Source organism: Etheostoma spectabile, chromosome 20 (genome assembly GCF_008692095.1).
Source record: "Etheostoma spectabile isolate EspeVRDwgs_2016 chromosome 20, UIUC_Espe_1.0, whole genome shotgun sequence".
NCBI classification, from domain to species: Eukaryota; Metazoa; Chordata; class Actinopteri; order Perciformes; family Percidae; genus Etheostoma; species Etheostoma spectabile.
This window is the reverse complement of record NC_045752.1, coordinates 17,671,697-17,681,431: the sequence shown is the minus strand read 5'-3', so window position 1 is coordinate 17,681,431 and position 9,735 is coordinate 17,671,697.

The following is a 9,735-nucleotide window of genomic DNA, read 5'->3' as shown; positions in this document are numbered from 1 at the left end:
ATCACCATAACTGGTTATGCTGAGCTCTCTTAAAGCTGTTCGCCGCGCATATCTTTGCCAGAAAGTCGCTCCCAACAAAAAAAAGTTCCAGACGCAGTGTTCACTCGGGGAAGTTGTGTAAAGGGGAAACTATTCTGCGGGGGGGGGGGTTCTGAGGTGACCGGTGGCAGCGGAGGGACTGGGTTTACGTGCTTGCTCATAACGTGAACACGTCAATTCTAGCCTTATGTAGGTACTCCAATCCTCCAATATGTCAGCCTTTCCAAAGTAAGTGGGTGTCATTTGCGCTGCATTACTTGTTGACCTGTGCAGTGATCTGGAACTCCCTGTGCGGAGACGCAGAGCTCCGCTGCGCCCCGAGCTTTCGGTTTCCTGAAACGGCGATAGAAAGCACGCAGATGTTCAATAAATCTTTATTTTGAATGATATTAATTAATGTTGAATGTTTATCATCTGCCGGCGACACAGCTTTTGAACTGTAACGGTGTTGCTAAGCGACAGAGTTTCTGCAAAATTGCTCGGGGGAAATCTAATCTGCCATATTCCCTATAATTAATGCTGTAATATAATTTGAGATGCACCCATCGGCGTTAATTTTGGCAAAGCAAGGTATGGCACTGTGACAGGTTCTGTTCTTATATGAGTCCAATTTTGATCTTTAAGTAGAGCCTATAATGAGATATCACGCAGAAATTGGAACAAACAGTGCTATGTGATGCCTGTCAGTCAGACGTTATTGCTCCAATTTGTCATTCCTTTTACGGATGTTGATGCTAAATGACAGATTTAGGGACTTATGAAAAAGCCGAGTGCCTGTAAGTAAGCACTGCAGTGCAGAGTCAGGTGGGCTCCTCGGTCTGTGTGCGCACTGAGCGCGGCTGATCCGCAGGTCTTGCGCCACTAATGCGTCGGTGTCCCTGCATCACACATCACAAAGAACATCTCATCCAGCATGCAGTCCACGCAGGAGTTATCAGTGGTAAAATGTACAAATTTGAGGTCTACTACATTTCAGAGAGAAGTGTTGTACTTTTTGCTCCACTACTTTAATCTGACAGCTTTAGTTACTGTACAAAGTAAGATTTTTTGCACACAAAACACATGTAGTTTATGAAATAAGGTGTTTATTACAAATTAAACTACCCAACAATATGTAGACCTACAAGTACAGTTGAAATGAATCAAACACATTCACTGTTTCCAGTTTCTAAAAGGTGAAGATTTTTGGGCATTGAGTACTTTTAAGTACATTTTCCTGGTGGTACTTAGATACTTTTACTTAAGTTATATTTTCAATGTAGGGCTTGTACTTGTAACAGATCATTACAGTGTTTTGGTATTATGCGTGTTATTCTCAGTACTTTTACTACAGTAGGCCTAAAGGAGCTGAATACTTCTTCCACCACTGGGAAATATGTTCACTAACAGACTATAAGCAAGAGGCGTACACACTTATTAAAAACATGCAACGTATGCACAAAATGTGTTTGACATTTAAAAAAATAATAATTTAAATAAAAATAATAATCATGCTATATTCAAAATGCCAAACCCATTATATTATAAGAAAGGCCACTTTTCCAGTTGTTGCTAAATGTCTGGTATACCTAACTTTACCTTTTGTTAACCCAGAGAGAGGAGTTTGACTACTCCTGTTGTTTAAAAGCTTTACCTGCTCTGCAATTTCTTTTTACTACATATACATATCACATATTCTCCTTGGACTACTATAGTGGTGGACAATCTTAAAGTACTTTACTTAGGAACAATTTTGAGACACTTGCACTGTAGGCTACTTGAGTATTTCCATTTAATGCTACTTTATACTTTTACTCCACTTCCTAAAGTAATTATCATACCTTTTACTCCACTACAACTATAGTTACTTTGCAGATAAAAGATCACTGAATCTATTTCTAGAGGGTCTGCAAGCATAATAAATAATGGAGACTACTTGGCAAATAACTATTCAAAATTTCAATCTATGTTTTAATCAATTCTGTTATATTGCGGTGGAATAAGCTAAAGGCTGTTTGTAAGCTAGTCTGTTTGAGTAATTTATGTAGCACTTCACTCCTGCAGGGTGCCATTGTGTTTTATGTTGTGTAACCATGGTAAATAAAAAGTCCAAATCTACACCAAATCCACCAGCCACACTGTTAAAATACACATTTAGGCATCAGCATTGACTTATATATAATAGTACAATTGAGCCATTGTGCTGCGTGAGTACTTTAATGTTTACTTAAAGTACACTTTGCCGATGATACATTAAAATAACATTCAGAATGAAGGGCTGTTACCTGTAATGGATCATTTTTATATTGAGGCATTGCTTTACTTTACATGCTGCATTATCATCATTATGATTTTGTGTGTAGGTCGGTGAGTCTCAAACACCTCTCACATAGTTGTTTGTTATTAGTTCCTTCAGATTAAATTCAGGTATGATTCAGGTACTTTCGCTGACAATGAGAACAGCCATTCTCCACTTTAGTTTTTGTGAAGGATGACATAAATTCAAATGAGCTGTAAACCCACTCCAAAGGGCCTTCATAGTATTTAGAGTATTATTGAATGTATTGCTAAATAATTAGCAGGAAAACAGCTCAGCAGAACAAAGAGAAGGATACTTCGTCAGCAAATTCAGAATTCACACAAATTGTGTTTGGTGTTACACTTTTTCTGGCTTTTTTCCCCTTGCCTTCCTTTGGTCTGAAGAAGAGCTTGATGCTTGAAATGTCAGTTGATGGTCAAATAGATGTTCATGGAAGCTTTATCTAGCGTGCAGACTCTATTTTCCCGTCTTTTACATGTTCTTCTGTAACGAACCTAGTACTTATTGTCTGGATGCGTGTGTTTTTTCCCTTTGTTTTCTTCCCTTTAGCGTCACTCACCTGTCATGCTGTTAATACCTCAACCTGGATAATAGCTCAACATGATCAGCATGGCTAATCTCACAGCTCAGGTGCTGCTATACAGGACACACACACGCACCAAAGTGCTGACTAGGGGCATAGAGAGTGGGTTAATGAACAATCAGTGTGACTGACAGTGGGATTCATTGTGGTGCTTGTGGCCCGCTAACACAGTTAATATACTGCGTTATGACGCAATGCAGCAATGTGTGAATTGACACCTTGATACAGGAAGCCGGGTACATCTGCCAGTGAGCAACACTCGCCCTGCTCTATTTCCCACACTGTTGACAATTAAATCAAATCTATTAAAACTATCCCATATGACTTGGTTGGCTTTGACAATGCAGTGGCAAACATGCTCTCTTTTGTCAGTGTCTTGCCCAAGTTGAACTCTTTAAATAGAAATCTAATCAGTACTTTCATCAGGATGCCCACTGTGCAAGAACATGGCTTTAAAAAAACTGATGCCAGACTGGCAGACAGCCCCTGGGAATTTAAGTAACCATCCTTCAGTGGTTTCATTTACTGGTTGCCTTGGTGACACATAGTAAAGCAGTGAAACACAACAACACAGAGGGACAATTTGGTCACCCTTGACCTGTGGAGTGTGGGATTGTAGAGAGAAGAATATGAATTCATTGGCTAATGTATCCTCCAATAAGGCCAATCACATTCAAGTATGCAAGAAGCGCTGCAGCTGCTCAACAGCATCTTCCTCTTACATATCTGGACAAGCACATACATTTATGTTAAGTCAATATCCTTTGGTGTGGTTTCAGCTTGAATGCCAGATGCAAACGCAATTAATTAACTATGCAAGCATTCAGTGAAAATATCACCTGGGAATGGATGAACATCCACAACATAAAAATATTAGCAGACAAATAACATGTCCAAAATTCTGTATATCGTTGGAATTTAGTGACAGTAATTAAAGAGGCACTCCACCAATTTACTTGTCATGGAAAGTACTACTCAGCCTATGAAAACAGCTGAAAATGTCTTCTGTGGCTCTGGAGGGAGATTCTAAAGAAACAATAACCCTGATGGTGTCTTAGGGTGAGCTTAGCTTGGGCTTGGAGTCAAATGTATAACTGGAACCTTGCATTGCATTATGGGCTTAAAAGTCACGTGTCATGTCAACGACATATAGTAAGAACAACTCGGAAATTCACCAAATATTTTGGCCCACGACTTTCTGAGTTAATGTCACATTACCCAGGAACATGGCAGAAATTAATACTGGAAACAGCTATTGTTAAATGATGTCAGTCAGTCCAGTATTCACTCTCTTTTAGCTCTGTTTTTGGTCTCTACCTCTATTGCTAATGCTCCACTATGTTCACCAGTTACCCTTTAACTGTGTGTGTCTGCCGTTTGGCACTGAGCAGGTAGTGTACAGTGGGTTATTAGAGCATTTTCACAGAAAACAGATGGCAGCTGCTGAAAAAGACGTTAAGAGAGCGGGGAGTCCGCTGAGCACCCCACTGCTTCCAGTCTTTATGCCAAGCTAAGCTAACCAGTTGCTGGTTCAAGCCTTAGATTTACTGGACAAATATGCATGTTATAAATCCTCCGATTGTCCTCTAAGCACGACAGTGAATATGCGTATTTGAACTGAACTATGCAGAACTACTCCTATAATCACTGAAGTACCTTTAATGGGCAGCCCCCTCACTCTCACATCTCTCCATTTGTGCATGTATAAGGTCCTTTTTGTGCATGTGTGTGTATTCCAGGCATGTGTGTAATGTGTAACACCAACAGAGTGTAAAAATGTAATTTCCCCTTGCAGGATTAATAAAGTATGTCTTCTTCTTCTACAGGAGGCTGATTAATTGATTTTCCAGATATCAATCTAAGGGATTTATGCTGTTATTATTACGTATGTTAAGAGGTTTCCCTTTTTATAAATATCAGTCAGTATGTTTAAAAGAAAAGGTGTGAGTTGGGTAGAACTGCTTACTTTCCTACAGGGCTGAGGTGTGGTTTAGGTGCAACATGAAACCTGCCTACACATAAACACTGCTGGATGTGGAACTGGATCTCTTTTTACAGTAAAGCAATGCATTTCAGCCATTTCTTTTTGTGAGACAAATTAGATGTGAGAGAGACAAATCCTTTACTAGTATTGTTTGCTGGACCTCAGACGAGCAGTGCCAGAATCGCAGAGAGGTGGGAATTAAGGGGTGGGAGCATTTTATTAAATGCCATCACGTAGCAACCAAATATTTTCATGCTTGTTTGCTGCTGCGGTCGGGTAATAAACCAAGTGACCTCATCTGACTTTAGATACAACTTGTTTTCATGTCACTGTGCAGGTACTAGCCGGCAAACCTAAAATACAACTTGTCATTAGATGTCACAGTGAAACAAGGTGCTTTATTCTGTTATTTACCTCTTTTTAATCAAGTGACCACAGGAAAATAGGCAAGTAGAGGTACACATAATTACCTGTACTGAGCATTCGGTGCCTTCCAATCAACACACCCGAACACACTCTTGACAGTAACTTCACAAGCACTAAGGTATCAGTTCCTGATACAATGGAAGGAAGTGCGTCACAGACGCTGTACCTCGAGACAAAGAAGAATGGAACGCTGCTCAGGCAAAAACAGCCAAGAGAGAGAGAGAAGGGGAAATGTTGGAGCATGTGGTGGAAGAAGTGAACAAATAACAGTGTCTGAGAGAAGAGTGGTCGGGGGACTTCTGAGTCCGGTCAAAGCAGCCACCTGCAGCTCGCAAACAAACAGGACCACGGCGTTCCTTCCACTTTTACTAGACTGCTTGTGTTCAGCGGAAGAAAACAAAAGTGCCCCCCTCCTCTTTCCCACCCGATACTTGAAAACCAAGGAAATGAAAATGTGGGCTGTCTGACAAAAATAGACTTCATATCTGCGTATTATTTTGTTTTGGTCCTTCTGCGTGTTGTTTTCCTGGTCGTTGGCACAGAACAGCCAAATCAAACAGCGTTTCTGAGTGACGCAGCTCAGTGCAGCCACAGTGCACACACAATAGGCAAGTTTATCTCACTCCGTCAACAAGGTTGTCAGTGTAATTTATGAGTATGCTGGTCTGAGTGCAGGCTGAGGGCTATGCAGCTTGGAATGTTAATGGGTTTTGGTTGAGGAACTGAGTTGTCCGGGTGTTTTGACCTCAACTGAAAAATTATCTTCTACAGCTGATGTAGAAAGATGTATTATGTGATGTAGCAGTTTTTTGAGTCTTGGTGCTTCATTGCCGTTGTGTTTTCTACGCTACCCTTCCCAAACATCACCTGTTAAACTGAAAGTGTGGGTGGTGCGTTTGAGTTTCAAGTCTTTTGATCTGCTCAACTAACTAACCAACCAACCAGCCATTTATTCTGGAAGTCTGGAAACTTAAACGCATCACTTCATTGCACTAAAAGAGTGTAAAACTGTTTTGAACAAGAGATTTTCTGCAGTGGACGTTGAATAATGCTGCCTATTAGTGTGTTCCACTTGTACTTGGAAGTCCGTTTTTAAGAGGTCAAAGTTGGAAACACGACTCCTGAACTCCAATTTCTCAGTTGAAGTCGGACAATCTTACAGTACCCCAAGCTCAAAATCCAAGATGGCTGCCCTATGCATCAACAGTTGTAAAAGTTGTATAACGTACTGCTTATTAGCACTTCTGTCTTATTTGTGACTCACTAAATCAGTTGTTCACACAGTCCTGTCCAACTTCTATCTGTGGACATGTTGTTACGTTGTTTGTATGAACAAAAAACAGGGTAATGCATTGTTCTTAACTGGTATTGCTAACAATGGCTAACCTGGCTAGAGCTAGCACCACGATGAAAATCAAATTTAACTTAGGTGTGATGTCTTTCCCAGATCTTGTTTCTGAGTTCCGAAGTAAACTGAACGCCTTATATTACTGTGAGGCAGAAAAAAAAGTCACCTTACTGGAAAAAAATACATTGATTTAAGATACAATTTTAGTCTCTTAAAGCTGCAGTGGGTAGAAACAAAAAATGTCAGAGGCCAGAATTTGAAAAAGATTGAGACCTCTTCCTGGTCTGGCTATCACCAGACCAAGCCAGGCTCAATAGATTTAAGATTGAGCGTTAGTTCTTCAACCAATCAGACCAACGATCCGGGTGACGTAGAAGCGTCTGTGGCATCAATATTGTTGCTGCGCTTTGGTGGCCACTTCAATTCAATTTTATTTATATAGCGCCAAATCCCAACAACAGTTATCTCGTTGTGCTTTTCATAAAAGAGCAGGTCTAGACCGTACTCTGTGATGTTATTTACAGAAACCCAACAATTCCCACCAAGAGCAAGCACTAGGCGACAGAGGCAAGGAAAAACTTCCTTTTAAGAGGCAGAAACCTCGAGCAGAACCATGGCTCAGGGTGGGCGGTCATCTGCCTCGACCGGTTGGGGGTGAGAGAAAGACAGACACAGACAGACAAGAGACAGACAGACAGAGAGAGAGACATGGAGAATTGTAGCAGAGGGTGTCGAGCAGGAACACGGAGGCAGCAGGTGAATCCAACCACAGATCCAAATTACACAGCTCTAGAGCCAGAAACACCTGCAGGAAGCGATAGGACACTGCTATGTTGAATGTAAACAAGAAGCTGCTTGGTCGCTTCTCTATCGTCATCGCGTTAAACCCACCAATAGCGCGGCAGATAGATAAGCCAGTTTGTAATTGGTTCCCGCAAAATTGTGAACTGAAGAGGGAGAATTAAACATGCAGGTTTCCAAACTGAACTGCAGGGCAAAATCAAATCGCCGGCAGAGTGGGCGGGGTTTACTCAGTCTAACCTCTTCCTGCAGGTCTCCCCTCCTTAATGCATGTGCAGAACAGCCAATAGGAATGCTCTATTTTCAGAAATGACCTGTGATTGACCAAAATCTCCTGTGACGCTTAGATTTTCTAAAGCCTAAAAACAGAGCCAAGAGTAGGTGCAGAAGTCTAGTTTTCTCTCAGACCATTTGAATTACAATATGCTGAAGATTGTTATGAACGTTTTTGCCCATCGACAGCAAAATAAACTGCCTGCACCAGCTTTAATCAAGCAGTGCTGTATTGGAAAACTTCACTTCACGCCATGTTAAAGCTTAGCGGAGTTTTGCACTGTTGGCTCGTCTTTACATGCAATCTTGCATTTTTTGCTTGTGTTAACATACAGAATACTTTGTGTTCTGCTTTATGTGTGCCAATTTCTCGCTCAGTTTTTCCTATGCCACTCTGAGGCTTATTGTCACTGTAGAATGATACACAGTTTAGCTCGATTATCTGGGTCCCCAGTGGAAAATACATATATTGTGGAATCAGATAAGAGGATATCAGTGTTGTAACCGATGAGCTTTTAGATTGGTGCCACTGCTGCCTCTGTGATGTCTTACTGCTGTCATCGGTCTGATACCTTAATTACAATTTGAGCTATGTAGACAGATAGAAATATGGCAACTTTTAATACAATTTCCACCCTTATCTTCCATCAAGTTTATTAATTCTTGCAGCTTACTTTTTTGCCTTCTTTTAAAAATGTTATTTTTCTCATGAAGTTTTAACATTTATATGACTTAACAGACAGTGACTTTATTCAAAACAAGGTAATCTACTACTAAACACTACTGAACACAGAGGTGTAAACCAACATTACAGGCGGAGGTGGGGAATAAAATGTCCGCTGTGCTCCTTGGTAATTTAACTCATTGGCATTTTAACCGTGGTGAAATTACAGGCTGTGGTCTGTAATAGACATGGACATCGTCACTGACACTGGAGAATACCAGTCCCTACATGTAGCTGACATCACAACAGGCCATTTGATAATCATACCTGATAACAACACTTGTAGAAAAGCTAAAGGAGAAGCAAAGTTAATACAATCCATCCTCTCGGGACCATGAATGTCTGTAGAGATGTTTAGCTCAACATCCCTTTAGCCACGCTGCTTGTGTGTCGATCAAAACACATTCAAAACACATTCCCACGTAGACTAACTTTTCAAGTTAAAAAAAACAAAGTTTGTATAAATGTATGACATATATTTGTGTAACCATATTTGGAAACAAGGTGGAATTGTATTGTATTTGGGCTACTACGGCACACATCATCAAAGCTGAATAGAAAATGATAAAGCGTCCTCAAAGGATCTAAAAATGACCTGTGGGGAAGTATAATTCAACTGTTATATTATAATTGGTCAAAAACATTGGACACTGTCAAAATAAATGTAACATTCTTCTATGATGAAACTAAGAGAAAGATATGATGATAAATGACTTGTGAAACAAGGTATAATTTTAAACTGCATTAACCTGTGCCTGGTGTTTACTGAACAGGATTATTCAGGTATGCTCTTGGACACATCTAAAATGATTTCACCCCAAGCTTCTCTTAAACGGTAGGCTGTAGCAGAATCAATCCTTTCTTTGCTTTTGGTGGACACTGTATGTTGTAGAGAAACATGGCCATAGAGACATTGACATTACCAATGGGTTTCTGGAGGTTTTTTTTAAGCATGTTGTCAGTCGTTGGGAGCCAAAAAAAGACAAATTTGGGTCGCAGGGTGGAGCCTGAGTTGAGCTGAAGATGGACGAATAAGCGGCAATCACCCCTGACCAACTGTGATACATGGAGACACCTGTCAATCAATCCTCTCTTTAAGCCTTTGCATCTTCGTAATGAAACAAAATGGCGCAAAGACATATTAAAACAAATAAAGGTATCAATTGAGACTCTGATGTGTCATTGATTAAACAGAAATGTGGAGTTCCAGGGAGGAATGAGAAGGATGGATGAGGGGTGGGATGGGGGGGGGGGGGGG